Below are 17,677 nucleotides of genomic sequence, written 5' to 3'. Positions count from 1 at the left end.
TTTGGCTTGTGGCTTTTGGTTTTTGGGCTTGTGGCATCTCTCTCTCTCTCTCTCTCTCTCTCTCTCTGTTTGGTCCTTTAAGTAGGGGGAGGGGGCAGCTTCTTCTACAATTATGGAACTTCCCCTGAATCTGTAAGCTTCAATCAATATCTCTTCTTCCATAACTGTGTGGTGCTTGGAAGTTCATCTCAGTGAACCTGAAGCTGTCTACTACAGGTATGACTTCTTACAATGCAACTGTCCAGACAGAAATTGGCCTTGATAACCATGATCTCGCAGTGCCTAGCAATACTTTCACAAAACCCACATAACAGGAGGAAAAGAGGATGACATCAAAACAAAAGACAGACTAAACAAGAGAGGAAGGAGATATAATGAAGAGTGAAGTTGTAAAGGGGAATATTGTCTGTAAGTACAGAAGCTGTCAATAAAAAAAAAACAACTCCCAACTAAAACATTTCCAGGTTCCAATTGGCTCGCTGAAGAAATCTCTCATATTTATACAAGATCTGAAACAACCGCTTCTCACTATTTCATAAAATAGAAAAGAAGGAATGCTCCCTAACTCTTTCTGTGAAGCCAGCATTACACGAATGGCAAAACCAGACATCATAGCACACAGACAAAAACAAGAGTCCAATATCTCTTATGAACAGAGGCACAAAATTATCAATAGAATTTATGCCAAACACATTCAAGAACATATTAAAAATATCATCCACCTCAGTCAAGTAGGTTTTATTCCAGAGATATAAACATGGTTCACATATGGAAATCAATAAATGTAATACATCACAGAAGTACACTTATGGATAGAAATCACATGATCATCTCAATATATGCTGAAAAGAACCTCAACAAAATACAACATCATTTCTTGATAAAAAAAAAAAAAAAAAACTTTGGAGAGGGGCTGAAGAGATGGCTTAGCAGTTAAATGTGCTTGTAAACCATGACAGCATGGGTTTAATTCCCAGATGAACAAAGTAGTGCATGTGTCTAGAGTTTGCTTGCAGTGATAGAAGGCTCTGGCATACCCATTCTCTCTTCCTCTCTTTTCTCTCTCTCTCTATCTCTCAATGAATAAATAAAAAGAAGGGAGAATTGCCATGAGTTCAAGGCTACCTTGAGACTACAAAGTGAATTCCAGATCAGCCAGGGCTTAGTGAAATCCTACCTCAAAAAAAAAAAAAAAAAAAAAAAAAAAAAAACAACTTTGAAGAGAATAAGGATGGAGAGATAATTTCTCAACATAATAAAGGGTATATATGGCAAACCTAAAACCAATGTCATACTAAATGGAGAAAAACTTGGAGCATTTGCACTAATATCTGGGATAAGACAGAAGTGTCCACTCTCCCCATTGCTCTTTAAGTGTTTGAGTGCTTGAACTTTTATCTAGTGGAATAAGACAGGGGGAGAAAAAAAAAAAGAAGGATGCAGTTAAGAAAGGAAAAAAGTCAAACTATCCTTATTTGCAGATGATATATTCTGTATTTAAGAGAGCCTAAATATTCTACCAGAAAACTCAGAGCTGATTGAACACCATCAACAAAGTGGCAGTATACAAATCAAACACACAATTAGAAGTCTTCTTCTATACCAATGACAAAAATACTGAAAAACAAATCAGAGAAATAGTACCAGTCACAGTAGCCACATAAAAATAAATATTTCAGGGGCTGAAGAGATTGCTTAGTGGTTAAGGCACTTGGTGGTGAAGCCTAAGGACCCAGGTTTGATTCACCAGTATCCATGTAAGACAGATACACAATGTGACACATGCATCTACAGTTCATTTGCAGTGTCTGGAGGCCTTAGAAGACCCATTCTCTCCTTCCTCTCTCTTTCTGTCCCTCTCCCCCGACACTCTCTCCATACATATATATCCCTAACACTATCTATTTGCCTCTTTCTTTCACTCCCAAATATATAAAGTAAAATATTGTCAAAAATTAAATATTTCAGAACATTCTTAACCATGCTTGTGGATTGAAAGAATATTATGAAAATTGTCATCCTCCTAAAAGCATATATAAATCCATTGCAATTCTAATCAAAATTCCAGTATCACTGTTTATAGAATAGAAAAAAAAATGCAAAATTCATATGAAATCACAATATACCCAAAAATGTCCATGTCAAAAAGAATATTTCTAGAGATTTACCATACCTGATTTCAAATTATACTACAGAACCATAATAATAAAAACAGCATAATATTGACTCCAAAACAAACAAATTGATGGAACAGAATATAAGATTCAGGCATAAGTTCATTTAGCTGCAGCCTCCTAATTTTTGGCAAAAAGACCAAAAACACATGTTGGAGAAAAGACAGCAATTTCAAAAATAATGTTGATATGTAGATCTGATATCCACATGTGGAAGAATGAATCTTTCACCATACACAAAAATCAACTCCAAATAAATCAAATATCTCAACATAAGATGTGAAATCAAGAAATGGCTAGTGCAACATGTAGAGAGAACACTTCAAGATACAGGCATAGAGAAGGACTTTCTGAATAAGATTATAGTAGGTCAGGGAATCAGGCTACTAATCAATAAATAAGATCTCTTAAAACTAAAAATCTATTGTACAGCTAAGGAAACAATCAACCAAGTCAATAGAAAACATACAGAATGGGAGAAAATCTTCACTAGCTATGTATCAGGCAGAGGATTAATATCTAGAATATGCAAAGAACCCAAAAAACTAATTAATAAGAAGTCAAACAGCTGAGCATGGTGGTGCTCATCTTTAATCCCAGCACACAAAAGGCAGAGTTATTGCTGTGAGTTCAAGGCCACCTTGAGACTACATAGTGAATTCCAGATCAGCCTGGACTAGAGTGACCTCAAAAAAAAAAAAAAAAAAAAAGTCAAACAACACAATCAAAAATGAGTCAAGAAACTGTAGAGAACAGGAAGCTAGAATGAGGTCAGGAGGGAGGAGAAATGGGGAGGAAATATGGGAGGGACTAGTAGACAGATAACTGGGGGACAGAACACATACAGGGGGTAGAAAGGTCTAAGTAGGGGTTGGGAAAATGGAGAAGGGAGAGGAGGGAGGGAGGGATATACAAAACTAAAGACGTTATGAAAAAGTCATATAGAAGTCTACTTCTAAATTAAATTAAATGTATTTTTTAAACTTTTAAAATATTTTATTTTTATTTATCTATTTACTTATGAGAGACAGTGTGTGTGCCATGGCCTCTAACTAGTGTAAATGAACTCTAGACCCATGTACCACCATGTGCATTTGGCTTACATGGGTTCTGGGGAGTTGATCCTGGTTCCTTAGACTTTGTAAGCAAGTCCCTTAACCACTAAGCAATCTCTCCAGCCTAAAAATGTGTTTGTTAAGAAGAGAGAAAGAGTTTGGACAAAAGTATTCTGCTGTAGTGGAGAGTGATATGTATGCCTAGAGACACAAGTAGTTATAGGTAAACCCCAGTGCCAGGCATGAGTCACCACCTCAGTGAGTTATTGGTCAAGGGAGGCCCATGAGTTCCCCCAATTCTGGATATTGCCAAGGCTTATGGACAGCCACCAGAACTAGATTAAGACCACATTGCTGAAGATATCACATGCTACAGTTGAAGGACACTAAGAAATCAAACTTGAATTGAAGTCGAAGTCCACTCTCTGCTGGCTAGCTGACATAGTACTGGAAAATGCTATGCAAGCTTCAAGGAGAGGCAGGTCATCAACAGTTTTGACTTGCAGTAGATTCTGCAACCCACACAACTGGCAAGCCTGGCAGTTTCAGTTATGGGGGTAAATCACTGCTCTCTAATTGGATTTGAAACCCTCTCCATGGGTGAGAATCTATTCCTGACACTGATAACTGGTTCAAAATTCCTATGGCTTAGAAGGTTTTAGGCCATAGGGAAGAAGCTACTGTTCTTTGGCTAAATAGATAACATGTTGCCCACCATATTGCCCTCTAAATGGTTATGTTTATGCTAATATGTCTGAGGTGTTCTCAGTTTTGATTTGAGAAGATGCTATTGACAGATAACAGTGAATACCAGTAAGACCCAAGACTCATCAAGGTAGGGCCTAATACTGGAGAAGACATCTCCATAACACCACCAGGTCTTAGGGAACACTGCAGAAGAGGTGACAGAAATAACATTAGTGCTGCTCTCCCTTTTAGCCCCAGAAGCTTCTCTAGGGAGATGGTGGTAGATACTGAGGAGTCTCAAAACTCACCAAAGTACTGGGAATAAAGGCTATTGAGAGCCCAACACTAAATGAGACATCTTGATCACACCCTCCAAAGATCAGGGAACATTGTGGAAGAGGGGGTGGAAAGGATGCAAGAATCTGAGGATAGTAAGAATTTTTGGACACTGTCCTCTGAACATGAACTCACCAGTGCATTCATGAATTCACACTGGTAGTTACTACTCACATAAGACCTGAAAAATATTGTGCCCATCAACATATTGACATAGAAAATGTATGAAGAAAAAAATAATAAGACATCAAACAGAATGATGACTCAGAAAGAGAATGTGCTCAATGGAATAGGTGTAGGGAGAGGGGACAAAAAAAGGAATGAGAGGGGAATATTGTCAAGTTGTAGTATGTTCATGTATTAAAATTTTCAATGAATATTTAAGTCAAAGAATATTTAAATCAAAAAAAGACATCAAAACAGGAGAGGGACTAGTTGGAAAGAAGGGGTTCAGTGGAAGGAACATTGGAGAAGGGGACAAAAGAAGATAATGAAAGGGAAATATGATTATAATATATTATGTACATATATGAGAACTGTCAATGAAGAAATAAAAAAAATTTAAATATAACAAAAATTAGAGATGGGGGACTGAGGAGATAGGCCAGTGGATAGGGGCACCTCTGGGCAAGCATGAGAACCTGAGTTCAATCTCCAGAAACCACATAAAAATCTGGGCATGGCAGCATACTTCTGTAACCCAGCACTGAGGAGAGCAGAGACAAATGGATTACTGGGGCTCCCTAGCCAGCCAGTCTAACCAAGACACAGTGATCTCCAGGCTCAGCGAGAAACTGTCTCATGATAGAACAATAGAGAACACCCAATGTCCTCTTCTGGCTTCCACATTCATGCTCATGGGACACACATAAGTGTACATACTGCATACACACACATACTATACACACATTCAGAATAATAATCTGTCCTATGATACTAGAGTAGCTCAGAAAATCTGTAGACAATATAATAAAAAAAATATTTTTTCCAATTGGTCATAACAGAATAGACAAAAAGTCCAACTTCAGATGTTTGAAATTTTTTATCTAAAATTGCTAAGAAAATGCATTAGTGTACATAACTGGCAGGGGAGATATCATGATCATGAAAAGGCATTATTATGTAAACCTTGCTGAAAAAATAAATGAGGTAGCTGAGAAGAGTTGTGGCAAAAAGCAATGAGTATTAACAAATAGTTCATGTCAGGTCTTCTCTTTAAAAATCAATAAGCTTCTCATTGCTTTCTCTACTCTGTAAGGAGACCCCAATGTCCACACCAATGTATTTGGTAAATTCCTTGATGCATGACCTTATTTTATTCTGTGGCTATAAGTTTGTGTAACTGCTTCCATATTGGGACATGTCATTCAGAGCAACCTGAGTCCATGTTTCCCAACCATGTTCATTCATTTGACTCAGAAGCAACTCTTATTCTTTTTGAAGTGAGGCCTATGTTTTGCATCAGCAGAGGTGAGTGAAGAAATGACAAATGGATTTAGGTATTCTGGAAGTTTTCAGTTTTCAAGGTGTAGTATACAGCTTCAAATAGCTTAGATGAACTTCTAAACCAGGCACAAGTTAGAGGAGGAAGAAAATTTATTTGAAGCTTACAGATCCAGGGGAAGTTCCACAATAGCAGAAGATGCTAGCCTGCTTTCACAGGTCCAAGCAGAAAGAGAAAAAGCCACCACCAAAAGACACACCAGGCAGCACATGCAAGCAAGCACTCTTTGGAACTACAGGCAAAGCTCAGGCACTTTGCATATCTTGAGGCTGGAATTCCAAATCCACCCCCATGCCTTAGGACTAGACCCTAGGATCCACTCACAGGTATACCTCTTCCAGCCAGGTGGTTGCAGATCTAAATTTCAAACTTTAATAAAATCCTGAATATATTGGGGGCCATTTTTTTCAAACTACCATAGAAGGTATTCATTTAAAAATAAAAAGGAATGCATGATACAGTCCTAATTTACTCACACCACTTCCCTGGGAGTCATCACTTTATATTTCTCAATTATTACTTCAGTGTCCAAATAAACCCACCTGGAAGCTTTGTAAAGGATAGATTCCTGGGTCGCACTTGCAGTAAAACTGATGAAGATCTGGAGCCTAGCTTGAATATGCATCTTATCACCCAGCCCCATCCAAACCTGATTTTTTTGGACACATTAAAAAACATGAGCCTAAAGCAAATGATCTCCCAAGGTTCCACATAGATTTCTCTCCCAAGTGATCAAGAATGTAGCAGTGACCAGTAATCGCCTACCCGTCTCTCATCCTGATATCCTTCCTGATAAAGAAGCAAATGGTCCAGGCCACTACAGTTATTTAGATTTAGATTTTTTTTGTTTTTGCTTTTTGTGCTTATAAACACTAAATTTGTTATGAACACAAGTATATATCCAGTTTTAATGTTTGTTCTAAAAAGACATGAAGAAGAGTACAAAATTGGGGAAAAAAATTCAAATAGACTCTAGTGAGTTACAGACCTAGTTAGGGGGGAAAAAAAACTATTTTTTCAAGAGTGGGATCTAATCCAAACTGTGGGACCAAATAAACACCATCACAGTATGAGAATGAAAAATACAGTCAATGGCAAAATAGGGAACTCACCACTAACCTTTTCAATGGTTTTGGAGGAGGAATTATATATGTGTGTGTGTGTGTATATATATACATATATACACACACATACATATATAATTCATATATATACATACATACATGGTGGTTCTATGAAATTTTTCCCTTTTGAACAGATTTTAAGCTGATGATCCTAGTAAAAAGGACCAACCTGCCTGTAGTTTAATATGTAATTACTTTAAATATGACATAATCTTTCCATAATCATTTAACAATCTTTGTGTACTTAGCTGTATAATTTTTCATCTCCTCAGATTCATATATGCTACTTTCCAATCAAACTTCCGCTAGTTTGTCTAATACATTTGATATCTTTCCTATTGTGGAAAAGGAGCACATAGTAATATTTTCCTTTAAATTCTATCTTTTCTGGGCATCAAATGCATCTGTAGTTTCTTTAGGACAATGTGTTAAATTCTCTTTGGGTACTTTGAATATCAAAGACACTATTTTCTTTTCATGATATCATATCTTGAATAATCCATTTTCTTTCTATCTTCTGATATATTATTTTTCCTTCCAGGAGTGACTGACATCTTTAAAGTAACCATACCATTAAAATGTTGTTTACAATGAGAAATGCAATGTCTTTGAACTAAAGTCTGTTTTGTATTTCATATACCAGAAAGTGACTGGTGTCCATATTTAATTTAAAGAGAGATGGATGTACATTACAGTAAACAATAATGGGTTTCTAAAGTTTGCACTGGATACAAAGAAAATAACTTTCCTTTGAAAATCATGAGTGTATTAGTCAGGGTTCTCTAGAGGAACAAAACTGCTAGAATGAATTATTTTAAAAAGGGAATTCATTGGATTAGCTTATAGTAGTCCAATAGCAGTTGTAGGCCCAAGAATCAAGGAACCTGGTAGCTCCTCAGCCCACATAGCCAGATGCCTCAACAGTCCCAATCTGGCACTTCAGATGGCATGGAAGGACTGGAGGCTTCCTGAGGAGCCACTGGGTTTCTATTCACGTGGGTCTTCAGTTGATGCTGGTCTTCAGTCCGTACTGGTCTTCAATCCACGTTTGGAAGGCATCAAACAGCTCTGGCAGCCAAGTGGGAAGAAGGAAGAGGCTCTTTTCACCCAAAGCTTCCTTATATGAAGTCCCCCACTGAGAGGGGCCACCTGCTCTGGGGGAAGGGCTCACTCTGGGGGAAGGACTTCCTCCTTCAGTTAATCCTTCCTAGAAGCAACCTCAAGGATCTACCCAAAAGGGATTTCTGTGGATTACTAAACAGATCAAGTTGGCAACACCTTAACTATCACAATGAGCAACAGTAATTATATCTTCCTTAAGAAAAATAAGCTTTATTGTTTCTTAGGTGTGAGGCTCATGGCTTTTCTTACAAGATGTACAGTAGATGTCAAGTTTCCTTTATGAGTTACATTTTTACTATAAATTAATGAATACGAAGAATATTATTAAGTGAAAACTGACCGTCCCCATCATGGACCTTCCACATGCAAAGCACCACAGAAGGCAAAGAACCTGGGGAGGAAGTTCTAGGGGTGGGAAATGCACATATCTGAGACCTGCTCATGTGTTTTTGCCCTTCCATTTCTATTCTCCCAGAACAAGAAAAAACAGTTCTATCCTGTACATACAAAGAAAATGTGGGACATAATTTTGAGGTTTCTTTTTTGCAAAAACAACATTTTTCTGATTTGTCTATTACTGAGCTGCCTAAAACAATAACTACTATACAAGTGTTAGTACAGAGAACTTAAAATTAGGCTAGTCCAACACTAATTTCTAAGTTGGCAGCACAAAATAACCCACAAGTGCTTTGTTACATTGACATTTTAGGTATAATAGGTTAAATAATATTAAAATTCATCTTATCTGGTATTTTATTTACCTTTTTAAATGTGACCAGTATAAAAGTTTAAATTGTGCCTGCACCTCATATTATGATCTATTGATCAGCACTAGTCTAGGCTCTCTTTCATAAAAACTGAATAATATGCAATTTCAGGCATAAGATTCAATCTAAGTGAAAGACATCATATGTTATAATGACAACGGATGAAATTATCCAGCCAGCAAAGGACTAAATATGTGACCTCAAAATCTATCACCAAATAAATTAAGTATCTATATGTAAACCAAGAGTCTGAGAAGACTAATTGCCATAGCAGTGAAAGGTCAGTCCTGCTCAATCAGATCTGGTGGAATGTGGCCACTGGGAGAATCCTTACTCCCTACAGTGTCTAAAGCATACATGTTTGTACTTGTAAAGGATGAGGGTGGCAATAACAGCCATTTACTGAATGCCTAATTTACATCAGACACTTTATAAAGATGTGTGGCTTCTGAACAATCCTAGGAAATATATTTACTAAAGGAGGGTAAGTAGTGAATCAAACATCTCACAAGATTCAGTGGTTTCACCAAATAAATGTTATGTTTGTTTTGTTTGCATTGGATGGAGTGGCAAGAATAGCAGCAGGCTCTGATTACTGACCTCTTCTGTCTTACAGCCCTTGATAAGTCTCTGGAGTCCTTTCCCACCACATGGAGAAGACAAGAGATAAGAGTACATGTAACATTTTTGTGGGTCAAACCAGGAAGTGGTAGACTTTATTTTCACCCACATTACATTATAAAAATTCAGCAATGGATACATTGGTCTACAAGACAGGCTGAAAATACAGTTGACCTACACCAGGAAGTAAAGAACAACATGGATACCAGTGAATGGCAACAGGCTTTGCATGTAGGTATTATTTCTAGCTTACAGGTGAGAAACCTCAATATCAGCAACATTAAGTCTTCAAGTTCACACATGAAGAAATCCACATTCCTGTATGTAGGTATGTATGTGCATTCTGTGTGATCCTAAACTCATGCTTTTACCAGAAAGCACTGCAGAATTCACAGGCCTTGTCACCATTTTGATAGAAATACTTAGCAGGCGTGTTCAGCAAATGGCCAGAAATGACTGAAGTTTATCCTCACTTGTCATTACAAAAGAGCTATGATGGGAAAACTACCACGTACCACAGAATTTTAATTTTGCCACATTAAATTGTATACCTGTATCTGGGAAGGTGGCTCAGATGCTCCACAAGCCTAAGACCTGTATTCAGATACCCAGTGCTCATGTAAATGTTGGGCATAGTGGTATGTCCCTATAAACCCTGCGCTCAGGAAGCAAAGACAGGCAGATACCTGGGCCAAGCTGGCTAAGCAGAATAGCTGAATCAGTGAGCTCTGGGTTCAGTGAGACTCTGTCTCCGGATGGCGAGTAATTGAGGAAGATACCCAGCATTCACCTCTGACCTCCCCATGCACTTGTTTGTGTGTCCTGAGATCAACCTTTAACAAATACAAAGAGTCACTGAGGTAGGTAGTTCAATTGCCAAAATGCTGAGTAGGCCCAGATATTCCATAAATAACTACAGTCTGGGAGGACTAGTATGAGAAAACCAAAGAACATTTGTGTTTTAAAGAATAAAATAATCTCTTATTTATCCAAAAACCAAAACCATCTAGAGCACTTGATAATAGGAGTACTTTTCAAGTCCTAGTAAATATCAATTGTTATTTGCAATGGTGATCCCAAGACATACCAAGGTCTCAAAGTTTCTTTTGAATCACCAGGAAGGGCTTTTCTCATGTTTAGTTTACCATCATTAAGGACTATTATAAACCTTAAACTTGATATTGCATGCAACAATTTTATGTTAGCTGAATCACATTGCTCTGATATGAGCATTGCATTGCCTGCTATTTATGAACAAACAAAAAGTAATGGCACTGGCGAGAACAGCACATGAGCCAGTCCTTCATAGGCAGATGACTGAGTTGGTTGTGCAATACAGATGAAATTGCTAGGTATAAGTGAAAACCATTAGACTAATTTGGCTATAAATGAAATCAGAATCACAAGGATAAGTGAAAAGAATTGGAATAGCTCCTGCAAGTTTATGTATTTCAAATCTGAATTTATAAGGAAGAGCATCTTCGAATCTAAAGTATTGGCAAAATGAGCTCTTAGTGGCTACTGAATTACACAATTGGTTCAGGAAGGAAAGTCCAACTGGAGGCAGATATAGGAAGCTATCTGCAAGGATAACAAGGGTAAGGAGAGGGGAGAAATTCAAGGATGCTCATCACTATGTTTTTCCTATTTGGATATTCATCATGTGCCAGGAACATTTCATTTACATCTATACCTTGTTAATCAGGATTCCTGACTCTACTGCATTCATGAGCATATTTCTGAGAGAATAATTTTCATCCTCAAAGTATTATCTAATTGTAACCCTCACTGGGACCATCTTGTACTCTTCTCACAATATATGACATTTTCTAAACTTAATATAGTCAAGATGATTTCCACAAGGAAAAAATAAAAAGATTATATGCATTAATCCTCTCATGGGATGAAGTTAAACCTCTTCCTCTCTCAGGTACTTATTCTTCACTAGGAGAGTGGCATTTCCATGCCACTAGGTTCATAGTCTATGAGGTAAGTTTTCTTCCATCAAAACTTCCTCAGAAAGGCTGAGAACGTGGCTTGGTGGATAAAGACACATACTTGCAAACCCTGACAACCACATGTTTAATTCCCAAGCCACCAACATAAGCCACAGAAAGTGGCACAAGCATACAGTATTTGTGTGTGGTGGCAAGAAGCCTTGGACTATGCATGCACAGATGTGTAAAAACTAAATTAGTGCTTTTGGTTTTTCAAGGTAGGATCCTGCTGTAGCCCAGGTTGACCTGGAATTCACTATGTAGTCTCAGGCTGGCCTCAAACTCACAGAAATCCTCCTACTTCAGCCTCCCAAGTGCTAGGATTAAAAGCATGTGCCACCATGCCCAGCAATCAATAAATATTTTAATTAATTAATTTATTTATTTGAAAGAACAAAGCAGATAGATAGGTAGACAGAGAGAGTGAATGGGTACACCAAGGTCTCCAATCACTGCAAACAACCTCCAGACACATGTGCCAACCTTGTGCATCTGGCTTACATGGGTTCTGGAACTGGGGAATAAAACCTTGGTCCTTAGGCTTTGTAGGCAAGCACCTTAACAGCTAAGCCATCTCTCCAAACCCTAAATTTAGGGGGAGAGAAAAAACCTCCTCAAAGACAACCCTCAAAGCCAAGGCTACCTCAGGTTCAAAGGCAGGGCAGGACTATAGCATTCCACTATGCTAAGTACACAAGGAAGTCAACACCACCACAGCTCAAGCACTGGGGTGTATGCCTCCAAATATCTACTTAAACATCTAATGAATCCAGTTGTCTGACCTGTCAGTCAGAGGCTCATCCTATGTGTGTTTGAGCTAAGCCCCTGTTGGAAATGGCATTGCTTTGAATCCTGTGGACATGTATTATCATACTGGGTGCTCTTCTGTTTATGTTGCATGGCTTTTTAAAGAACTCTGCCCTCCCTTGTCATTCTTCTTGGAATGCCTCCTACCACATCTCAGTTCCTTTTCTCATACATAACTGGTTCTCTTATTGTACTGCAGTTGATTTCTGGCATATTCCTCAAGGCTTCACCTCCCAAACTCAGAGAAGCTGTACTGGAACATTTTTGTAGATGTAGACAGCTCCTGAAGAGGAAATCTACTACCACTGGCTTACAATATTCTATTCCATTAAGATTATATTAGAAAGATAGGGCTGGAGAGATGGCTTAGCGGTTAAGCGCTTGCCTGTGAAGCCTAAGGACCCCGGTTCGAGGCTCGGTTCCCCAGGTCCCACGTTAGCCAGATGCACAAGGGGGCGCACGCGTCTGGAGTTCGTTTGCAGAGGCTGGAAGCCCTGGCGCGCCCATTCTCTCTCTCCCTCTCTCTGTCCTTCTCTCTGTGTCTGTCGCTCTCAAATAAATAAAAAAAATAAAATAAAAGATTATATTAGAAAGATAGATAGATAGATAGATAGATAGATAGATAGATAGATAGATGATAGACAGATACAAGTGAAAGGAGCTATAAATTCAGAAATAGCAAGCTGAGAAGTCAGTGAAATAGACACAAAAGTGATCAGAGAGAAATAAATTAGACAAGGACAATTATAGAAGTCAAGAAAGGCTATAAGTGAAACAGAGTTGTGTGTATTTGTTTGGCATTAGCTTTGCCAGCAACAGGACAAATGCTGCAGGTAACACAAATGATCACTGAGCCCTGGGATGCAACATGACAGGATGGAAAGAGTAAGTTTTAGACTCCCTGGAGGAACCTGGGGCACAGGACTTGCAAAACTGTCTGCGGTCTATTTTGTACACTTGCAAAAGGAACCTAGGTATCTTCAAACCTCCAAATTCTATGTTTTCCTTCCTATAATATTTACTTGATTAGGTTTTTTTTTAATTAAGAATATACTTTGTATGGACACATCATGTATTGGTACCATCACTTTCCTCCTCCCTGCCCCCATTCCACTGAGGGTCCTCTTCAGTGGGATATCTGGTGTTCACCATGGGTTATAAGTTATGAGAGCAGCACTAAGTCATTGTGGTGGGTGCACAATGACTCTGCATATTTCCTCCTACCCTGTGGTTCTTACAGTCTTTCTGGCCCCTCTCCCACAAAATTCCCTGAGCTGTGGTAGATGTGTTTTCAGTCTATTTTAGTGTTGTGCCCTCAGTACCTTTTGGATTTCTGCTTTGGTACATTTTGAGTATCCTCAGTGTCTCTCTCCATCACCCTGGCACAGGTTATTAGGCTTGCAGTAGAAGCAGCTTTATTGTTTATCTTACCAGTTCCTTTTTGGTTTCACCTGGGTCCTGATATGTGAGGAGTGGTTCATCTCCTGATAGGGTGTCAGGTATCATTTCCTGTCTTGTTGGTAGAAGTTGGTTGTCCTTCATTATTGCTGCCTTCTGAAAAAGAAAATCAGATTATCCAACAGAGAGTAAGATCAGCAGTTAAGGGGGATAGCTATTATTAATTGAGAGAGATTTTGATGGGTGTAGCCTATCTTTTGGCCAAAGACTAGTGAGATCTTCTAAGAGAAGCTAGAGAGCCATTCAGTGGAAAGAAACCAAAGCTGGAACTAGGAACTGAATCAGAATCCTATGAAGACCAAAATTATGGACTCCAGTGAGAAGCTCCAACTTCATCAACTTTTCATACATGTATAATCTTTACTCCTTGGTGGTTTTACTAATTTATTTAATATGTACCTCTCAATCCCCTGTTAGGTTCCCAGTGGTTGGCTATCTAGCCATAAACAAATTTCATTTGTCTTAAGCATGCTTAACATCTTTTAATATATATATCGTATTTGTGACCAGAGAAAAACATTGTGTAAATAGTACTCTCTTATTTGTTACAATTTCCCCAAATGTTGCAATACACAATTGTAAAATAATCTTTGTAAAAACAAGAGAATAAATAAGCACCATCAGTACCCTATTAGAATTATGAATTTAAGTTTTGGAGGTCAAAATGACTATAGACAAAGAGATCCCTCATTCACTGCTTTCAAGAAAATCACAAAGCAGTCTTTCCTCAATTAAGAGCTTAAACTTGCAAACTGTCAGACATTTCTTACTCTCTTGGGTACAGTGTAAATCAACTAAGATTTAATTTCAATCAATGATTGTTACTACTACTACAGTAGAATCTATAAAATACTACTTCTTCCCTCATTGAGGCATTCAGTCTTTCGTATAAACAATTAAAATGCTATTACATTATGCAGCCTAAACATGTGAAAAAGCAAAAAAAAAAAAAAAAGCCAAATGCTAGAAAAGACAGTGATGTTAAATGAAATGAGAAGGAAATGAACAAAGGAGAAAATATGTTAACCCAAAGTTATCTAAAAATAGAAATGTCCTTTGGGGTCATCCAGGAATCAGGAGGTATTGAATCTAGCAACAAAAGACAGGGCATCTTGTCTGATGAGATGACAAGGCAGGAAAACTGGCTCATTTCATTTCCCCCCAAAGAAAAGAGAGGAGCTGAAGAGTACTCTCTCTAGAAAGAGTTGTAACTGTAAAAGTGAAGATTTGACTCAACTCTGCATGGATAGGGAATCAAAGTCCCCATAATCTGTGCTGTACACCTTGTGCCCACCGTCCTATCATTATTTAAGGTACCAAAAGATAAATGTTTGCAATCTATGAAAGCAAGAAACAAGCCTGGAAGTAAGAATGGTCATGAAGAGCTAGAGTATATTTGGGTATTTATGAGGTAAGGTAGGATATTGTCTCACTTCATTTCTGAAAGTTTGGAATCCAATTTAACAAAATAAAACCTCATTATAAAACCTCACAAACATTGGCATACTCCATCCAGTCACTCCCATATGCCTTACTCTGTCATCTAGCTGAGCACTTATAGACCTGCCTTGTGTGGAACTTACGAATCCTCAAGGCTGAAGGGTATACAGCTTTGAATTCTCCTCCACTGTTTATTCTTACTAGTCAAGATAGCATGAAATTTAATCTAGCTTCTTATTCAAAAACAGGAATTTATAATAAAACTACAAGAATATTTTTAAGAGCCTGGACTGGACTAAAACTTGGCCTAAGGAAAATTCAAAAAACATGGGTTCAAAATGGATTTTGTCTTTCTTCATGGTACCTGTTAACGTTACCTTTGTGTTGCTGAGACAAACACCTCACCAGAAGCAGCTTATAGGAGAAAGGGTCTATTTCAGGTTCACAGAATCTATCAGAAGGTCCATCATGGCTTGCTTTCATACATCCACAGCAGCGAGACAAAAGCTAACACGAGCAAGCACAAATACCAACCAGAGCTCAAACTGGCTCTCTACATACCCTACGGCTGGATTGAGATCTGCCCTCAGTAACACACCTCATCTCACAGAGTTCTGTCCACTAGAAATTTAAGTAGGAAGCTTAACCTTAATCAAAAATCCCTGAAGCTATGGGGGATATACATTCAAACCTAAACATTCTGCCCTTTGCCCCATAGACAATGACCATCTCACAATGCAAACTGCACTCAGTCCAACTACAAAATTTTGAGTAAATATAGATTCTAACATAATTGGAAGCCTTTGAAGAGGGGAACTTGAGGATTGTTTTAGAGGCTCTATCATGAAAAAAGTGTAAGAGCCAAACAAAACATACCTACTATTACCCATATTGGTGCTTTTGAGAAAATACAGAGAGAGAAAATTATGGGGACAAGAGAAGGAAAACTCCTCACCCTAGATTCCGATTGAAGATTCACCAATGAAAATTAAGAATTCCAGAAAATTAATATTTGCTTAAGGCCTTTCTCCCTTCCCAGTTGTAAACCTACAGTTTTCTAGCACACTCACCAGAAACTCCTTTGAAAACACATGTGGCTCTTAGCTTTATCTTATCAGATTGTAGTCCCACTCAAGGTATCTAAAGGTTTTTAGCAACTTTTGATTTGTTTTTGTTTTTTGTTGATGGTGGTGTTTTGGTTTTGTTTGTTTTTCGAGGTCTCATTCTAGTCTAGGCTGCCTCAAATTCACAGTGACCATCCAAGTACTGGGATTAAAAGTGAGTGCCATCACGCCCAGCTCTTAGCAACTTTAAAAATAATTTTTTTTTAATTTACTTAATTGCAAGGCAAGAGGGAGAGAGAGGGGAGGAGAGGGGGAGAGAAAGGTGTACACCTAGACCTCTTTCCACCACAAAGGAATGAACTCCAGATATATGTGCCACTTTATGCATCTGGCTTTATGTAGTTACTGAGGAATCAAACCCAAGCAGTCAGGCTTTGCACCCTTTAAATACTGAGCTATCTCTCCAGCTCTCTGAGCAACTTTTTGAGACATTACTTGAGAGCCACCAAATGGTATATATGCTAAAACATTTAAATTGTGACCCTCTTAGAGAAGCCCACACCATGTTCTAGGATGTGTCTTACTTTTGAGTGCCTTTCTTTTAACACTCATTCTTAAAATCTGTATTAAAATATCTTTAATAAACTCTAATTGCTCCATACTAGCTAGTTCTAAAATTCTTCTCTGCACTGAAGACACAAATCCTGGGGACTGCCTGAGAGTTGAGGTCTCTAAAAGATTAAGGGGGACTCCTTAGGTGGCTGAGGGTGGTAGTGTGGAACTGTCTGGCTTCTCACCACTGACACTTCAGTGACACTTGATTCTCTTTTTCCCATGTTCAAGGCCAGAACCAGCCTAAGGGTTTTTCATTAGTTTGGGTCCATGGAGATGACTTAGGAGGCCAAAGAACTTCACGCCTGGGACCACTCAAATTCGATTGGCCAACACCCGCATACAAAACTGGGTGTGACAACAAATTCTCCCTAAATTAATAATGCTTATCCCTTTTAAACTATGCTGACTTCACTCTCCACAGAAGAATCTGTTCTTTTTCAGAATGTAGGGAGATACAAGGAGATAAACTACCCCGGCACTTCAGCCAAGCTGAAAGCCGCACATAGTGTAACTTTGCTTGTCTGTTTTCTAGTCTTTGGATACTGGCTATACTAAGCATGAGGAGGGTCTTTCTTCCTTTCTTTCTACCTTCCTTCCTTCTTCCCTCCCTCCCTCCCTTTTTCCTTCCTTCCTTTCTTTCTTTCCCCCAGCTTTTTTTCCTTTTTCTCAATAAATCTTCTTTGCTTCACCTCTGGGCATCTCTGTATCTCATGTTTCGTGTTGAAGATACAAAGGCTTTGATACTATAAAAATTTGCAATGTAGCCGGCACCAATTTCCTCTGCTTTCCATATGCCAAACTCTCTGCATACATTGGCACCGTATATAAACACACAGCAACTATAAAAAATACTAACCTCTTGAAAAACTGAGATTCGAGCTAACACAAACTGCGTGATATGACATG

The sequence above is a fragment of the Jaculus jaculus genome, chromosome 10 (assembly GCF_020740685.1).
Source record: "Jaculus jaculus isolate mJacJac1 chromosome 10, mJacJac1.mat.Y.cur, whole genome shotgun sequence".
Taxonomy (NCBI): Eukaryota; Metazoa; Chordata; class Mammalia; order Rodentia; family Dipodidae; genus Jaculus; species Jaculus jaculus.
This window is presented reverse-complemented; position numbering follows the sequence as displayed.